Source organism: Cydia fagiglandana, chromosome 15 (assembly GCF_963556715.1).
Source record: "Cydia fagiglandana chromosome 15, ilCydFagi1.1, whole genome shotgun sequence".
In the NCBI taxonomy this organism is placed as follows: Eukaryota; Metazoa; Arthropoda; class Insecta; order Lepidoptera; family Tortricidae; genus Cydia; species Cydia fagiglandana.
Genome location: NC_085946.1, coordinates 12,444,290 through 12,463,269, shown reverse-complemented (window position 1 = coordinate 12,463,269; position 18,980 = coordinate 12,444,290). Strand labels below are relative to the sequence as shown.

The following is an 18,980-nucleotide window of genomic DNA, read 5'->3' as shown; positions in this document are numbered from 1 at the left end:
GCCCGGTCTATGTGAGTCGTTCAATTCAATCCCTTCGGTCGTGTTTTAAAATTAGCCAGTCATTGCGAATGTCCTATTTTTCGCACTTGTATCGTAAATATTAACTACCACATCCCCAAAGTTAGTCTGTTAAAATACCACATTAAAATCTTCCGAAACTGCAGTAGGCCAAGAACAGCTAAACTTATTGAGCGGGGTCAGGCGTCAGACCTGACTGCCAAGTCCGGCTTGGCAGCGCCTAACTTGCGTACAAATCACGTTTCTGGGTTAAGATGGATTCTCGGCCGCGTGTAAATGTCCTTGAAGGTTGATTAATTTTACGTAGGGTGTGGTTTGTAAATACATATAATGTGATAATAGTTCAAAATAAATCATAAATAATTATCAGTGTACCCTATCTCGCGTAGGTGCTAATGCCATACTCTGTATCTTTAGGTTACGTATTTAAATAAAAGTAAACAAAATCTACCCTCAACTGGCCCTTAAGCCAGTTGAAGGGTAGATGAAAACATTAGATGATCAAATAAATGTAGGTTAAAGTCAGGTCGTTCAGTGACTGGTCCAGGCGGTTTTGTATTTGTCGGTTAACCAATAAATGTTATAACTACCTGAAAATTTACAAATTGTTTACTTTTAATTAAATATCTAAAGATACAGATTATAGGTAGGTACTGAACGTGTCCTGGTGCAGGTAATTATTCACACGTCCTAACGATCCGTTGGTAAGACTTATTTTATCTTATCACTAAATGCACGTTGCACATTGGAATTCTTATTCAATTTCTTCGATACTTTATCGTTCGATTGACACATCGTGCCATAGAGAACTATTGCCACCCCCGCCTTATCGCCTGCAGTGTCGAGACATAACTCGTAAAGCCCGGTCTCGTGACATTTCCAAATGGCATCAAGATTGCCGGCCTTTAAAATCGATATTTATATATACATGGCAAAGTTATACCCGATATTTGAACGAACTCCCTTTTCGCGGGCGTATTTATTACCAATCGAGCATATTTTTAACCAGGCTGTATCTATCACGCGATACGGTGATAATTATGTTGATAAAACGCCAGTCACCCTCGAATTTATCATCCTTACTATGGTTGCAGACGATATATGGCGTTATCTACATTTGACAGCGGTAGATGATAGAAGACAATTTGCATAACATGGTCGTTGGTTAACATGTGGATAATTTGACAGCTTGTCCCATTTTGACAGTTCAACTTAGATAATTTTAACTACGTTCTTCTTAGGTCACGATAAGCCTTGCCGTGAAAGCAAAAATAGTGAATAATCATATTTTAAGGTATAAAATACAGGTAAATATCAGTTTTTCTATGATTATATTGAGAGTTATTAGTTCCAATGTTCCGCTGTATATAATATTGTCAATATTTTCTTTGCAGGGAAGTCAAATTTTATTATTCCTACTCGCGGCTGCCGTTGAAGATAAAGAGCCTCGAAAAATCTCGTAAATAGCATTAAGAAACGCTTACAACCCTTTTGATATGCCGGACAAAGAGTTTCGGCGTATTTACAGAGTGCGTAAGAAGTGTGCAGTGCATTTAGCTACGAACTTAACGCCGAGCCTCAAAACGGTGATGGGTTACCTACCAAAACACCTCAAAAGGTAAAGCTATAAATTGCAGTGTTTCTCGTAAAGTTAATATGTATTCTATGCATAGACCTATTATATTTGAAATAATTATTGATTCTATGTAAAACAGATGTCTCAATGACAATGCTACTAAACTCTTCAATACTAGAGGTGCCTCATTATTAAAAGTAAAAGTTAGTATGTTCAGATATTTGTTTTACAATCTATAATAATAACATATATAATAACATATCACCTTTGTGTGTTTTTGTATCAACTTGTAGTAGGTTAGTTTGTAGATTTCATATGTTACTAGTCATTTTATATAAATAATATCTGAGAGACAGAGATTTGCTCGGAAAACATATAAAAACTAAAAAATGCGTGTTTTTCCAGAGATGAAACCTAGCTAGATTGGTTTTTCGCCCCCGAAAACCCCCATATGGCAAATTTCATCGAAATCGTTAGAGCCGTGTCCGATATCCCCGAAATATATATATATATATATATATATACATATAAATAAATAAACAATAATTGCACGTTTAAAGGTATAAGATAACATATTATAAATACTGAAATACTATGAACTACAATAAGAGACTCAGAATATTACTAAAAAAAGCTCTTTAAAAATAATGAAGTTGACCATACATTAAAACAAAAAACCTCTATGAAAAAATCATTACATGAGACTAACTTTTCTCATCGCAAGACAAGGAATACTACTAAACTACCTAAAGCTGTGGAAGTCACTCACAAATATAAAAAAGTTATAAGTACCTACCGTAAAAGCATGGAGGTGATATATTATTGACCGGTACTGTAAGTAGGTACTTATTTGTTTTAGGTTCTAACAGTATACACCACACCAGCAGCACACCTACACCACCAGCAGCAGCAGTAGCTGCTGGTGTGTAGCAGTTACACCTGCTAGCTGATGGCAACTACCAACGCGGGACTAGTCAAGATCATGGCTTGTCCATTGGAGTACCACTGACTAGATTGTCCACACTACGGTAAGCCTGAACCTATCTCGAGCAGTTTGTAGATGCTGTAAACAGAAGGTAAGTATTAGACATAAAAAACTGTGACCTTCCACAAGGACTGTCTTAGTAACTTTAATTTTTTTGAATAAGTTTGAGTGCGGCTGTATTGTGTAGGTATTGAGATATGTGCCTACCTTTTGTTTGATAGTTATGTATGATAAGTAGTTATCTCTGGGATATATAATCTGGGAATGCAATACTTATTAGGTTTATATAAGGCACCCAGTTCTAATGTGCTGCATTGTTTACATAACAACCAATGGATATTATTCCCGGCGATTATTTAGTATCTTGGGTGCACTAGACTGCACTCATGTGAAAATATTTCCTCCATGGCTGCCACATGAACCTACTTTGACTTATTTCCTTCTTTTTCTTCCAGAAAACTTCTCGTGGATCAAGGGAGAAATTAGGAATGGCGCTCCTAAGTGTTTCTAAGCATCATGCACAAAACCGGCGCTTAATAAATACATATTTCGCCTATTACTATGTTTTACTATCGCACAAATACCTAATTTAGGTACCTATATTATTTCTATACAAGTAGAGACTAGTAAACATTCAAGACGGACAATTTTCACACAGAACAGCTGTCGTAAATAGCTATTAGGGTCATGCATGTGTTAAATTAGTCTTTACGTTTAGGTTACTATTTTTACTTTTGTATATCATGTTTTACTTTGTGCTCACATATTATGTCAAATGAATTGCGTGGAATGTTTTATATCTAGTTATAAGTCTAGGATTCATGCTCCTTTCATACGTGCTTAATATTGTATCTATTTATAAGTCTAGGATTCGTGCTCCTTTCATACGTGCTTATAATTAACGAGATTGACAGAAATAAATAAAACTCACTCTGCATATAATGCCCACTAGTTCAGAGATACAAATCGCCCGGCCATTCCTATATAAACCCGCGCCATTTGTAGCATATTGAGAGAACTCAGAGAGCTTAACTCTATCACTTGCCTGAACACTCTCCAGTAAATAAACTCAGATATATGTGTTTTTATTTCACACAACACATATTCCGGTAAATGGAGGTATAGCGGACTTCGAGACAGCACGACGGCCAGCGCGTTCCAGCGGCGAGTTTCTACGCTTCACCCAACGAACCCCTCATCACGAAAAGTTACAGTCTACACTCCACAGTTTGGTCCTTTTGAAGCCGGATGAAGATAGAAAAACGTACGCGCTGAGTTTCAAGCGACATAGCTTAATTCAGAATCAAGAAAGAAACACGTACGCGCTGAGTTTCAAGCGACATTGCTTAACTCAGACGGCAAGAAAGAAACAAGTACGCGCTGAGTTTTAAGCGGAATTGCTTGACTCAGACGGCAAGACTGAATAAAGAACGCGCTGGGCCTAGAGGTTCGCTTCGGCTTAGACCCAACCCCAATACCTTTCCGTAACCCATTTACCGGCTTGCCGGTCGGACCGTGCAGCGTGCAGGTCGTCCTCCGCTCACGTGTCCTGGCAACTTTCGTTGCATGTGTCACATGGTTGATACCCACACACTGCTTTCGAACGTTCTAGGCATAGCACTTTGCCATTGCGGGAGATTCAGTGCCACGAGGGATCCACGCTACGCTTAGGGCCTGACGTTGCGCTCAGTAACGGTCAGTCATAGATAGGCAGGTCAAGTTAGGGACCCCCGCGTGTGTTAAGTGAAGTGAAGTGGTTCCAGCCAGAAAGATGTCCGAAAAGGAAGCAAGGAGCCTACGACCACGCACCAAGGGCCCGCCTGCGCCCGCAGCCAACATGGACACCCCTACCCCCTCGTCCGGTAAGACTACGTCCGGCGAGACAAATACGTGGAGCAAGGGCACCAGTGGCAACCCGAATACTACCGGTGGAAACGAGTCGGTACACTCGGAAACGTTAGATGCCACGGTAGTAAATCGTAGTAGATTAGGTACGCTAGTGAATAAAGACATCGATGCGCCGCCATCGCCGTCGCGGGCGCCGTCTAATCGCGATTCGCATAGGAGTCGCAAATCGGTTAGGGAACGCGATAATAAATTGGCCGTGCTAATGGCCGAGCTCGAGGTTCGTAAAGCCCGTCTAGCCGTTGCTAAGACAGAGTCCGACACTGCAAATGTACGGCTGCAGATTGCGCAATTGAAGGCGCAGTCTGTCGGCAGCAGTGACGCGACCGTCGAAGCTACTAAGACAAAGTCCGACACTGCAAATTTACGGCTGCAGGTTGCGCAACTGAAGGCGCAGTCTGTCGGCAGCAGTGACGCGACCGTCGAAGAACGGACTAGAAGTTGGGTAGAACGACAAGCTAGGTTACAGCACGAGATCGCAAAGGAAAACGTTAAAATCCCGCCGCCGAAAGAGACCGCGCAAACGCAACCGCCGCCGCGTGCAGCCGTCGATCGGGCTAGCAGACCACCCCCGCGCATTGTAGAGGTACCGCACGGTACCTACGCGCCAATGTACCATAAACCGCCGGAATTGCCTACATTCGGCGGAGATATCACCGAGTGGATATCATTTAGGGCAGAGTTCGAAGATACGTCGCCCATGTTTAGTGCCGTCAATAACGTCAGTCGGATTAGGCGCGCACTTAAGGGCGAAGCTCGGACGGCCGTAAAATCAATAATGTACACGGTTCAGGATCCGTACGAGATAATGGAAGCGCTGGAACGGCAGTTCGGCGACCCTGAGGAGATTGTTCTTACGGAAATTCATAACGTTAAACGCATGCCGCGTTTATCCGAAGACAATTCTAATATAACCTCATTCGCCGCGCATGTAGCGAATGCCGTCGCCACCATTAGATCCTTGCGTCAAGAGAAATACTTGCACGCGCCTGAGCTCGTGAATAAAATCGTGGATAAGTTGAATCTGATAGTGCGCTATGAATGGGCCAAATACAGGCAGTCTAACGTAGAATCACCCGGGTTAGTTGCGATTTCCGAGTTTCTTAACGAAATTAGCACTGCGGCCAAGCGCATAAACCGACATAAGCCGTCTAACAGGTCACGGAATGCAGTGAACGCGGTTTCCTCTGTGCGCGAACCGAGCAGATCGAGCCAAGCTCTCTCTGGGTCACGCGCCCCCGCGTTCTACCGTGACACGTCTGACGAATCACGGAGTGCAGTGAGTGCGGTTTCCTCTGTGCGCGAACCTAGAAGATCGAGCCAAGCTCTCTCTGGGTCTCGCGCCCCCGCATTCTACCGTGATGCGTCTAGTAGATCGCGAAGTGAACGAAGCGCGGTTTCCTCTGTGCGCGAGTCCAGTCGATCGAGCAGCGCTCTCACTGGGTCCCGCGCCCCCGCGTCCTTTCGCGACTATAGTTCGGATTCGGAGTCAGATTCCCGCGAATCATACACACGTGATACGAGAAATAGATCGCGTTCTAATAAATCGACTATAGCTCAAGTAAAGCACCGCGATGGTAATTTAAAGAAAAAGCCAGCGTCAACCAGAGCTCAGCCTAGGCAGCAGACATCGTCTGTCTCTGTCTCGCGCGATGCGTGCGCCATATGTAAGAACGGCAAAGAACACAAAGTTAGTGAGTGTTTGAAATTTCTAGCCGCGACTATATCTAAGCGATGGGACTTGGCAAAGGGTGCTAAATTGTGCTGTAGATGTTTAGGCGCGAGTCACCCTAAGCCTTATGGGTGCCAATATGTCGCGTGTGGCATGAATCAGTGCGAAGCCGGACATAATAAACTATTACACGGTCGAAACGCGGCCGCGTCCGCGAGCGGTAATAGAGTCCCGGCAGCACCTGCAGTACTCAATGTTAGACTGCCGCAGACGTGTCACAAAGTCATGCCTGTAGAGGTGTCGGAACCGTTAGGTACCGTCCAAACCCTCGCGCCACTTGACGAAGGCGCGACAATGACTTTGACGCTACACGGAACTGCGGACAGAATCGCGCCCGCGGTACAATTGGTTGGGCACGCAAAGCCTAATACCGCGGACGACGAGGCCTTACAACTTGTGAAACGGCATTCTGAGGTAGAATCATTAGGCGTTTCGCAAAAGTTGCCTCGGGTCGACCCCGACCAACGTGCGCTAGATTTACTAGAAGCCACCTGCGAAAAGATACCGGGGGAGCAAAGGTATCGCTCGGGCTTACTTTGGCGGTCAAATGACGAGAAACTCCCCAATAACCAAGCGCAAGCATTGCAACGGCCGTACAGTCTAGAACGAAAGCTAGACCACGATGCGAAACTTAAAGCCGAATATGCAAAGTGTATGTTGCTTGACAAAGGTTACGCGGAGAAAATAGACTCGCCACCGCCCCCCGAGGCACCCCGGACGTGGCCTCTAGCGCATTTCCCAACTTTTCACCCGCAACGCGGCAAAATGCGATTAGTTTGGGACACGGCCGCCACAGCTTGCGAACGTTCGCTTAACAGCGCGCTGTTGGCTGGCCCCGACCTGTTAAAGTCACTTTTTGGCGTATTAATGCGCTTCCGCGAAAGTAAAATCGCGGTGTTAGCCGACGTCAAACAGATGTTTTTACAGATCGAAATAATAGAGCAAGATCGCGATATGTTGCGTTTCGTTTGGCGGACAGGGATCGATTGGGACAGGCCTATATCCGTCTCACTCGCACCCGCGTGGCGATCGTTCATTGATAATGTACGGTTAGTTCGCGCCACCGCTGGTAGTCTGGTTGCCGCCGAGGTTTTCAAAGCCGTATTGCTCGCTAAGAAAACGTAAAGAAACTGCATGAAGGTGACGTAGTAACGAGGAACGTGGCCCAGAGGCGTATTCGCCCAGCTATATCCTGGCCTGGATGGCCATTGTTCGCACACGCGCAGGTGACGTCCGCCGCCCAGTTTCTAGACTCATCCCCATTTACTCCGCGCATGAAGACGGTGTTAACACACGTGGGGGAGACTGTCGTAAATAGCTATTAGGGTCATGCATGTGTTAAATTAGTCTTTACGTTTAGGTTACTATTTTTACTTTTGTATATCATGTTTTACTTTGTGCTCACATATTATGTCAAATGAATTGCGTGGAATGTTTTATATCTAGTTATAAGTCTAGGATTCATGCTCCTTTCATACGTGCTTAATATTGTATCTATTTATAAGTCTAGGATTCGTGCTCCTTTCATACGTGCTTATAATTAACGAGATTGACAGAAATAAATAAAACTCACTCTGCATATAATGCCCACTAGTTCAGAGATACAAATCGCCCGGCCATTCCTATATAAACCCGCGCCATTTGTAGCATATTGAGAGAACTCAGAGAGCTTAACTCTATCACTTGCCTGAACACTCTCCAGTAAATAAACTCAGATATATGTGTTTTTATTTCACACAACACATATTCCGGTAAATGGAGGTATAGCGGACTTCGAGACAGCACGACGGCCAGCGCGTTCCAGCGGCGAGTTTCTACGCTTCACCCAACGAACCCCTCATCACGAAAAGTTACAGTCTACACTCCACAACAGCATTCCCCGCATGCTTCAGTGTAGGTGTCATTTATTCTTATTTTTAATTTTAGCCTTATGCGTACAAAATTTGTCACTTTTATAGCTTCTAAATGTAAAATCCGACTGTCATATGCAGTATAGTACAATGAAAGCATAGGTAATAAATAGTTATTTGTTTTACAAGGGGGCAAAGTTGTTGTTTAACCGCTCGTGCTAATCTTGAGCGTTGCGAGGGTTTCAAAGAACTAGGGTTAAACAAAATTTGCCCCCGAGTGAAACACAAAAGCGCTCCGCCGATTTGCGCAGGCATTTATGCTAATAAGTCTACTTCAGTGACTATAACTGCGGTCAGACTCAATACGCCAATAACTAATGTTGAATGTTAAAAAACTATGTTACATTCCATTTAGGTACAACAAGGACAATTCTCGTCACCCGTGGTGTTGTCAAGTTTTTTTTTGTTTACTAAACTCTATAGATAAGTTAATGTCGCCTCTGTGCTAGACAGAATATTATAAATGGGTAAATAAAACAACTATTGCCAAAATATTTTTATATATTTTTGGAATGGTCTTCTCGCTAGCTTTCATTTTAAATCCATATTACTATGGTAAGGGTAAGACCCCACCCTTCCCCCTATTTTTTCAATTTGAGGCGTCATTTTCAAAATTTATATAGCCTATTTAACATTACCCTCCTGACGCAGTTAGGTAAAAAAAAGTACTGCTCGCCCTTAGAGTCGGTCAAAGGCAAAGGTTAGCCTTTCAACGATAACGATAACATTAAAGAATTTTTGACTATCTGCGTGCCGCCACCGGTGGGACTTGATCACTTTATCTTTAGTGTATGACATCTATTTCAGTTTATAAACAGATAGAATAACACATAATCTAAACATAAAACGAATTAAAAACTAATATATAATTATAATATTAATAAAGAAATTAAACTAATAACTAAACATACTAAACTAAAACCACCTAAACCTTGAGCCGTTTGGTTTGGAGACGCTTGGGCCGTGGGGTCAAGGCGCGCACAGCGTTTATAAAGAGTTAGCCAAGTAGTTAGGGTTCTAAGTGACAAAAAAAGGTCGAACCTTTTTTTTCTTGATTAAAGCATGAAACTTGGCACAGTTGTTTCTTATATCAAAACAAGCCGATTTCGATCGGTAGCCCGAAGGAGTCTCCCCTCTGGGGCCCGAGAGGGGGGGGGCAAAGTACCGCTCCGCCCGGCTTCATTCTTAAAATTCTAACAGGCCCCGTTTAGCTAATAGGTCATATTTGGTATCAATTTCGGATAAATCAATAACGTAGAATTCATTTCTGGTAAAAAAATTTAGCGATTTGTAGAAAAAATTAAAAAAAAACTCATAGTATCTAATTTTTCAAGTGTAATTTTTGTTTCTTATTTATTGTCAAAATTAAACTGGCTGGTTTTTCTACATTAAAAAAATATGATGATAAAGCCTATTTAATGCAGATTTTAAAAACATAACTTTTACATACCTTTATTTAGAGGAAATCGCATAAAAAAAACTTATATCGTCTCGCGCCGGTGAATATCTTTTTACTGACATCGGCATCGATATAGACAACATCCGAAGTACACACTCTGGAGACCGATTAAAAGTATTGTTTATTGTTGTAGATCCTATTATAAAGATAGAAAAGCGTACACATATTTTTTTATGTGTCGTTCAGTGAAAAAAGGGACCTTGGAACAAATTATCACAGAGCCTCGCGTTTGTATAGAAGCATACTCGTATTTAGATAGTGCCAACCACTCCATGGACTCCATGGTCGCTGTTCTCAATATGGGATATTACTGCAATGTTCTGCCGCCAGAGTGCAGCACTACCGACTCTAGTAAATTCATAGACTAACTTATACATGTAGAAGTAGATGTAGTGTAGGGACGCCCGGTCAGAAGCAGGCGGGCTGTCGATCGCTTGTCGCGTTCATTCAGCCCAGTTCCCTGGAGTTGGAGCTTCAGGTTACTGTCCCGGCGGCATTCCCACACTATTCTCCTCAAATTTTCTTGTTTTCCTGCAGAATAATAAATAATAATAAATAATAAATAAATATTTTAGGACATTCTTACACAGATTGACTAAGTCCCACAGTAAGCTCAAGAAGGCTTGTGTTGTGGGTACTCAGACAACGATATATATAATATACAAATACATACTTAAATACATAGAAAACACCCATGACTCAGGAACAAATATCTGTATCATCATACAAATAAATGCCCTTACTGGGATTCGAACCCAGGACCATCGGCTTCGCAGGCAGGGTCACTACCCACTAGGCCAGACCGGTCGTCAATAGAATAAAAGGACATCTTTGAGTTTGACGTCCTTTACTTCGTTTTCTTTTAGTGTGTCTCTACCGAATGTATTATATCGCGGTGCCGCGTACATAGTACATTCTGCTAGTAAGTGTAAGCTAGTCTCCTCCTTACCACAATGTGGATAGGAGGCGTCTCTACTAATTTCCATTATCTTGAGGTGTCTGTTGAGAGTATTGTGACCTGTAATGATACCTGTCAATAGTCTCAGACTGCTCTTACCTAGTTTCAGAAGATACCTGGTTCTCCTGTGGTCTATACCTTTGATCATCATCTTCGACTGTCTGCATCCAGTCTCTTCTTCCCATTCTCTCTGTGCTTCCATCTCTTTTACCTTCTCTATGACTCCCTTCGTGACATCCGCTGACATAGGCAGAGCCGGTTCCGGACATATGTATTCCGTCTCCACCCTTATCCTCGCCAGCTCGTCAGCTTTCTCATTTCCCGTTACTCCCTGGTGTCCTGGAACCCATGCCACCGTGACACTTCTTTGCTTGCCTATCAAGTTGAGCTCCTCTCGACATTCTCTCACGAGAGAGGAGGTAACTGATATTTTCTTTAGTGCGTTTAGTGCTGCCTGGCTGTCTGTGTATATTACGACAGCGCCCTCTTGTTTTACGCTCTTCTTGATTATGCTTGCGCAGCGCGTTATAGCACATACCTCGGCTTGGAAACGCTAGCATATCTACCCAGTGGTACTGATTCTCTCCCAGTTTGAGGATCACTATGCCCGCTCCTGCTAGTTTCATCGAGCTTCTTCTTGAGCCATCCGTGAAGCAGATGGTCTTCGGGTGTCCCACTTCCACCTTCCAGTTATCTCTGTCTCCTATGTGTATTCTATATTTCTTGTCAAATATCTCCTGCCTCTTTATAAGGTCATTATTGGCATTTCAAGTTTTGATAGTGCCTCTCTTTGTATCAGCGCGTGTCTCTTGTCTACGCAGCTTCCTCTCCATTCGTTGCATGCTTTCATTCTGTACCACTGTTCGGTGGCTCTTTTCTCTACCTCAATCCAGAGTGGCTTCAAGCCTAGCATTACCTCCATTGCGTGTGTCGGGGTCATTCTCATAGCCCCCGTCATCATGAGGCACGCTAATCTCTGGACTTTGGTTAGGTCTTAGGTCTCTTTGGTTTTCTTTAATATGTGCTCTATACCACCATGTCACGGCTCCATATAGCACCCTGGGTAGTATTATCGCCTTGTAGATCCAGTGGGTCATTCCTGGCTTCAGTCCCCAGTTCTTTCCTACTGCCCTTTTGCATTGGAACAGTGTTCTTATAGCTTTAGCCGTCTGCTCCTTGATGTGAGTTTAGTACCTGAGTTTACTGTGTAAAGTAACGCCCAGATATTTCAACTCCTCCACCATGTCTAGTTCTATACCTTGTATCTTTATGGGTTTCATCTCCTTTGTTCTTCTATTAGTGAATAATACCAGCTTTGTTTTCGATGGATTGAGATCCAACCCTCTCTCTCTACACCATCTCGGTACCTGTCTGAGACCTCTTATCATTATATCTCTTATCGCAGTGACAACCATTCCTCTCTCTAACAGCACTCCATCATCAGAGTAAGCCCGCATGTACATGCCTCCTCTGTTGAGCTCTTTTACCATTGAGTTTAGAAGTGGGCACCACATCAGGGGGGACGGGGACAGGCATCCCCTTTGTGGGAACCCTCTTCTTGGACTAATCGTCTTTGTTACTCCTCCCAGCTCCGCCGTAATGGATCTACCTTTTAGCATTTTCCCTATCCATTGCGCTATTGCCGGTCAGATGCCCTCACTCTTCAGACTTTCCTCTACGGCCTCGAAGGTTGCTGTGTCAAAAGCCCCCTCAACGCTCAGTCTGTCTTCTTGGGAATGGAAGCAAAAAGCAAATGACTGTTTCCAAACTGTTCTGACAACCCTACTGTGGCCAGAATATGATTGAAACTGACATATATACTTACAGTTTACTTCTTATTCATTGAGAACAGCGACCATGGAGTCCTTGGAGTGGTTGGCACTAATTAAATACGAGTATGCTTCTATACAAACGCGAGGCTCTGTGATAATTTTTTCCTAGGTCCCTTTTTTCACTGAACGACACATAAATAATAATATATGTACGCTTTTCTATCTTTATAATAGGATCTACAACAATAAACAATGCATTTAATTGGTCTCCAGAGTGTGTAATTCGGATGTTGTCTATAACGATGCCGATGTCGGTAAAAAGATATTCACCGGCGGGAGACGGTATAAGTTTATTTATGCAATTTTCTTTTAATAAAGGTAAATAAAAGTTATGTTTTTAAAATCTGCATTAAATAGGCTTTATTGTCATATTTTTTGTATGTAGAAAACCCAGGCAGTTTAATTTTGACACCAAATAAAACATAAAAATTACACTTGAAAAATTAGATAATTTTTGATTTTTTTTAATTTTGTTCGACAAATTGCATTTTTTTAATAACAGAAATGAATTCTACGTTATTGATTTATCCGAAATTGATACCAAATATGACCTATTAGCTAAACGGGGCCTGTTAGATTTTTTAGAATGAAGCCGGGCGGAGCGGTTCTTTGACCCCCCCTCCCTGGCCCCAGAGGGGGGGGTCCTTCGGGCTACCGATCTAAATCGGCTTATTTTGATATAAGGAACTGCTGTGCCAAGTTTCATGCTTTAATCAAACAAAAAAAGGTTGTTGCACTTAACATCCTCACTAAAGCGCCTAATGCGCCTTAATAGATGCAACGGGTGACCGGAAGGGTGGAGCTTACCTCGCCCAACGCATTGGCGTTGCCGTTCAGCGCGGTAACGCCGCCAGCCTTCTGGGCACCCTACACAGAGGGGCAGGGGCAGGGGCAGACTTGGGGCCAATTTTTTATTTGTAGGTTTTTCACTTTTTAGGTAGTTTTAGTTTATAAATAAGAAAAACTAATGATTGCGGAATAAACTATAAAAAGACACCCCGTTATTCATAAAACCCCGAGTTATTCATAAAACTTTACAGGCCCGATTTAGTTAAATTATGTTTTATCCCGTTCTTAGAAATACATGTAAGTCAAAATGCCAGATAAAGACAAACGACTCTAATTCAAGTCAGTAATCCTTCGAATAAACGGAAGTGGGGTCTAATTTATCTTGCAGGACTTGATACATACATTGCAACTTTAAAGTTTGTAAAAAACCTTTTATACACCACTGTAATAGTTTAACAAATAAAAACTTTGACTATTGACTTGGTATTCGAAATGCATGGACATGCCAGTTGCTGAGAGGTGTGTCTCAGCCGGAATGTGAGAACTTTTCTTGGCTGAAGCCATAAGCCTTCTCGTTCGATAGCTATATATTATTTATTTATTTATTTACCCATATAGCAATTATATAAAGAGAGGAGATTCAGAGTGTAGCCTTGAGGTTGCCAAGTCAAGCAACCAAAGCCAGGTGTCACGGTCTTCAGGTCCTCAGCAGGGTATGAGTGGAGTGGGCAGCGTTGGAACATATGCTAAGTGGTCTGCTTTTCCTCTCCGCATTCGCAAAGTGGGAAAGCCGTCTATCTCCATTTGTGTGTGGCTGAATTGCAGCGGCCATGTCCGGTTCTCAGCCCGTTCAGGCGGCACCAGATTTTCCGAGGAAGGTGAAACCTTTTGGTTTTTCAGTCAGGTCAGATATAGCAGACCATTCCGCTTTCTACCTATCCGAAATATTAAAGCTGCTCAGGCTCCCAGGATTCCGGGATTTCAGATGCCGAGGGGTTGGGCGGCAGAATTCTTCGTGGACAGGCATTGCGGGGGTTATTCGTGATCTTCTCAGCCTCCCTCTTCAACGCCTGGAGTCGTCGGATGTGAGAAGGGGCAATGTGACTCAATGACAGCAGCACGTGGCGGCTGCAGATCGGATAGTGCCTGAGATGCGACGCATGGTCTCGTTGAGCTTAACGTCCAATGTATGGGTATGTGCACTTTCAAGCCTCCAATATGTTATGACTGAAACAGAAACAAATTAGATTAGATGAGGTCATATGTTGTAGTTAGTGGCGCTTTACTTAAAGCGGTTCATTGGCAAATTATGAGAAATTCAATAATAAAGTGACAATTCACTTTTAGAAAGCTCTCGGTTTTAAGTCAGGGGGATTTTTTGTTACAGTTGTCCAAATTATCGATTGAAAATAAATTGAATTTTGTTGTAGTGACTACTTATCCGTTATTAAAATAGTATTATGTATTAAGTGTAGTTATGTACCACCTCGCCATAAAAACAAACCAAATAAAACCTTATTTATCAAAATTTGTCTCAGTTATTCAGATACTACGCTAGGGTATACGACACAAACATAACCACACACATACATAAGCTGCTAAAATCATAAATACCTCCTCCCATAGTCAGGTATACACACAAAAAAAATTCCAGCTTCCAGCAGTAAAGAAACCAGCTTCTACTCCCAAGCCCTAACAATATAAATAAGTTTTTGCCAAAAATATCAATTTTGATACAAGCTTTTATCGCTGACTGTACTTTTCTTTCAATAGGCAACTAGATAGTAGGAGATCCCCCATATGGTCGACCTTCACCAATCTGTCTGACGGATGAAACTATGAAAATATGAAAGAAAATATGTTCCCGAACATAAATAATAGGGTTGCCTAAAGAAATATGTTCAAGGTTAATTTTAATATATTTTTGAAAAAAATATTTTTTTCGGAAAATTTCACCGATTTGTCTGACGAACGAAACATGTTTCAATGTACCAAAAAATATGAAAAAAATCACAAATTCAATCAAATAAAATTAAAACAAACTTGATCAGTTAAGTCGTTTATGAGTTATTGCTAAAAGTCTTATTTATTTATTTAAACTTTATTGCACAAAATATAAAAATAATGTACAAATGGCGAACTTAATGCCTAATGGCATTCTCTACCAGTCAACCATCGGGCCAAACAGAGACATGTAAAAATGGTGCAAGGAGAACAGAGGCATTTATTAGAACATTGGAAAACAACTGAGCAACGAACAATTAATAATTCTGATAAACTACATATAGAATACACAAATAAATATACTAGAATATATATAATTAATATACTACTACATATTTCATACATACTCATAATATATAATATATAATGATGGACACTACTCGAACTCTTGTTTCAGCAGATACTTATGTAGCAACCGCTTGAAAGCTAACTTGCTCGGGGCTTGTCTAATATTGAGAGGGAGTGAATTCCAGAGACGACTCGCCTGGACAGCAAAGGAGTTAGTCGTGAACCCAGTGCGGTGAGCAGGAATTGAGAGTTTGAGAACACGAGATGTACGCAGCTCACAGCCGGGACGAGGAGTATCAAACAGGAACTTATTCTTTAGGAACTTATTCTTCTTCTTATTTAAAGTCTTCCCTTCTTATTTTAATTAAAAGCCTGGCAACCCTTATTTGTGACCGGATTTTCGCAGGCAACCCTATACCATTGTATTTGTAATAAAATTACCATCATTTTGATGTATAATTCAAGCGTCAGACAGATGAGTGCAATTATCGATATAAAATCACCTCTTTAAACACGGCAACCACATAATAGTGACCGGAAAAAGATAGGCAACCTAGATGATTTATGATGTACAAGTTGTATACTTTCCATTGAAACTTGTTTCGTTCATCAGACAAATCGGTGAAATTTGCCGAAAAAAATATTTTATCAAAAAATTATTAAAAATAGCCTTGACCATATTTCTTTAGGCAACCCTATTTACTAATGTTCGGGAACATATTTTCTTTCATATTTTCATAGTTTCATCCGTCAGACAGATTGGTGAAGTGAAGGTCGACCATATATGTGGGATCTCCTACTAAGAGTCACACCAAACAAAGTCTGCAGCGGATTTGATAGCCCACGCAGTGTAAGTGTTATGTATACGTCATAATTTCATAGAAATTTGAAGTTAAAAATGACACTTGCAGTAGTTGCAGTATGTGGGCTATCAAAATCGCTGCAGACTTTTTACGGTCTGACTATAATACGCCATGAGTCAATTCTAACAACACCAAGCACAAATAGTTTGCATTGTTTTATCAGTGTTCCCATGGCCACCTCATGTCTCCATCAACGGATCAGCTCCATGTCATCATAATATTGCAATTGTCATCCAATTTACATATTGCTATATTTGTTATGTATGCAAAATTTAAGCTCAAACGGAAATCGGGAAGTGGGTCAAACCTAGCTGTGAAATGTATATGGCCAGCTTTAGTGCTAACATATTTAACTGTTCCTATACTTGGTCAAGTAGATCTTGTCAGTAGAAAAAGGCGGCAAATTTGAAAAATGTAGGCGCGAAGAGATAGCGTCTCATAGAAAATTTGAAATTCGCACCTTTTTCTACTGACAAGACTTGCTTGACCATCTATAGTATTCCTATATTATGGCTCCTCTACACGATGGGTCAACGCCGGCCACTCCAAGGGACGCATTTATGCGTTAGAGGGAGCAAGTGATATTGCTGCATGGCTGCGTCCCTTGAAATGGCCGGCGCTGGCCCATCGTGTAGAGGAGCCATTACATGTTATAAGTAAGAATATTGTACGAGTACATGACTACTCAAACAACAAATTTTCTTGGGGCTTGTCTTTTAGGTAGAGGGAGTGCATGCCATAGATAGGTTGCCTGAACGGCAAAACAATCAGACATAAAACCGTTATGAAGATGAAGGACTGAAAGTTTAAGTGAGCGGGAGGAATGCATTTCACATCCGGGATGGGCATAAAAACTAAATACTTATTAATAATATTTTATCTTTGTCATAAAGTGTGTCTTTTTCTTTGTCATAAAGTGTGTCTTTTTCTTTGTCAATAAATTTTTGTTCTTGCTACAAAACCAGCTTTTAGAATATACAAACAGGGTAAAAAAAAAATAAAGTTTTTAAAGTGAGGTGTACGGGTTTCAAATATTTTAATATTTGTTAGAATCTTTATGCACTTTTTATGCAGTGTGAATAAATGTATGTAAAGTTTACAGTTTAGCAGTTTCTAGTTAGGTAATTAATCTAAATTTGGATCAACTTTTACACATCATTGTTGCCATAACAACTTCCTGCAATTATAGTAGTGATAGAACAGGTTTTTAACAAACTTTTGTCACTTAGCAGAACATAATAGATAGAATGACAAGAAATAGATAATAAGTGTCAATAATATTAACCCATGGAGCGCCCCAAAATTACCATAGTATGGAACTCCTATACTAGTTACCAGCACACATGTGACAGTAGGGCGCTCCACGGGTTAAAAGACACAATAAACTTTTCATGATTTTAGTTTAGGAAAGGTGTACTCACATCTTAAATCCTTAATTCTTCTGGATCCATTTTCCTTCACTGGCCGAGCCTGGTTTGGTGCCACATTGATTTTCTTACTTTGCAGCTCGAGTCACGATAAGTCTGACAATAAAAATATAATGAATAATTATGTATAATGACACATTTGTTTTTTGTCGGTGTCCCCACTTCTATCCCTCCTCGCAGTGACGGTTTGGAGAGTAAGTTGTTTTAGTTTCAATTCTCAGCATAGAGTAGGTATAAGTAAAGAAAGAGCCTATGGAGTTACCACTGTTTCTTTACTCAAAGTTAATAAAACAAAAAATAACAAAAGGAATTTGATTCTTACAAAATAATTTGAGATGAATTTGGAAAACGTAACAAAAATAAGAAGTTGATCAACTATGGTTTATGTGACAACCACTTGGTATGACGTGTTTGTCAATTCCCTTCGATGTCGAAACATGCGGATTCTACTGTACTTGTAATGCTGTGTATTTTAAATAAGAAAGTTTATAATGAATTTTAGATATCTGAATGTTTGTTCTTAATCTAGTATTATAGCATAGTACTTACTAACTTCCATCCCTGCACTGATCTGTACCTACGAGCATGATTATGCATGCTCTCTTAGAACTTGTGTGCACTGTGCAGCATTGCATTTTGTATCTCTGGATTCCGAGAGGCTCATGGATCTCCCTGTAGACGGACAGGGGATGCTGAGTGATATATTTCGCTAGCATTTTCTTTTGCGACGAAGCATCAACTGAAATTAAACATATTCATGATGACAAAACTAGTTAATGATCAAACGAATTATAAATTTATCTATGAATAAATTTGAGAAACTTACATTTTGGGTGGAATTTCCTTCAGTTTTCACAGCCAATCAGTATTTTTCTTTAACTTAGTTTGTATTTTCACTACTTGTTGTTTGTTTTAGCGATGTTACGATTCGACTTCACAAATCGGTTCAAACCGATTTAGGTCTGAAGTCGACTAAATCGACGTGAGTGTTCCGTAAATCGACTTAAGATACGTTCACCTGCTCTAAACGCATCCTTTCATATTTGTTGATGCGTCACTTTCATTTGACATATTGAGCATTAAAATGTACGCAAATCGATTTCAAACCACGAAGAAAAATGTTGCCATGCACATTGCCGCCATTATTGAGTCGAGTCGAAACTTGGTATCTACAGGTAAAGTAAAATGAAACTTATTGTTTACGTCGTAAGGTTCAATTTCGCATGGGCTTAAA

At 41.1% G+C, this 18,980-nt stretch overlaps 2 long non-coding RNA genes across 2 annotated transcripts; one reads left to right on the top strand and one right to left on the bottom strand.

Annotated features, from left to right (window-relative positions):
* The first annotated feature begins 1,065 nt into the window (after positions 1–1,065).
* LOC134671108 (uncharacterized) lies at positions 1,066–3,133 on the top strand. The gene is made up of 3 exons (XR_010099180.1): positions 1,066–1,636; positions 2,454–2,622; positions 3,035–3,133. It is a non-coding gene; the product is annotated as an uncharacterized LOC134671108 (long non-coding RNA).
* Positions 3,134–13,287: 10,154 nt separating this feature from the next.
* LOC134671106 (uncharacterized) lies at positions 13,288–18,663 on the bottom strand. Its single transcript, XR_010099179.1, has 4 exons — positions 18,573–18,663; positions 18,296–18,485; positions 17,741–17,842; positions 13,288–14,391 (listed from the first exon to the last, which is right to left on the bottom strand). It is a non-coding gene; the product is annotated as an uncharacterized LOC134671106 (long non-coding RNA).
* Between the last annotated feature and the right edge of the window lie 317 nt (positions 18,664–18,980).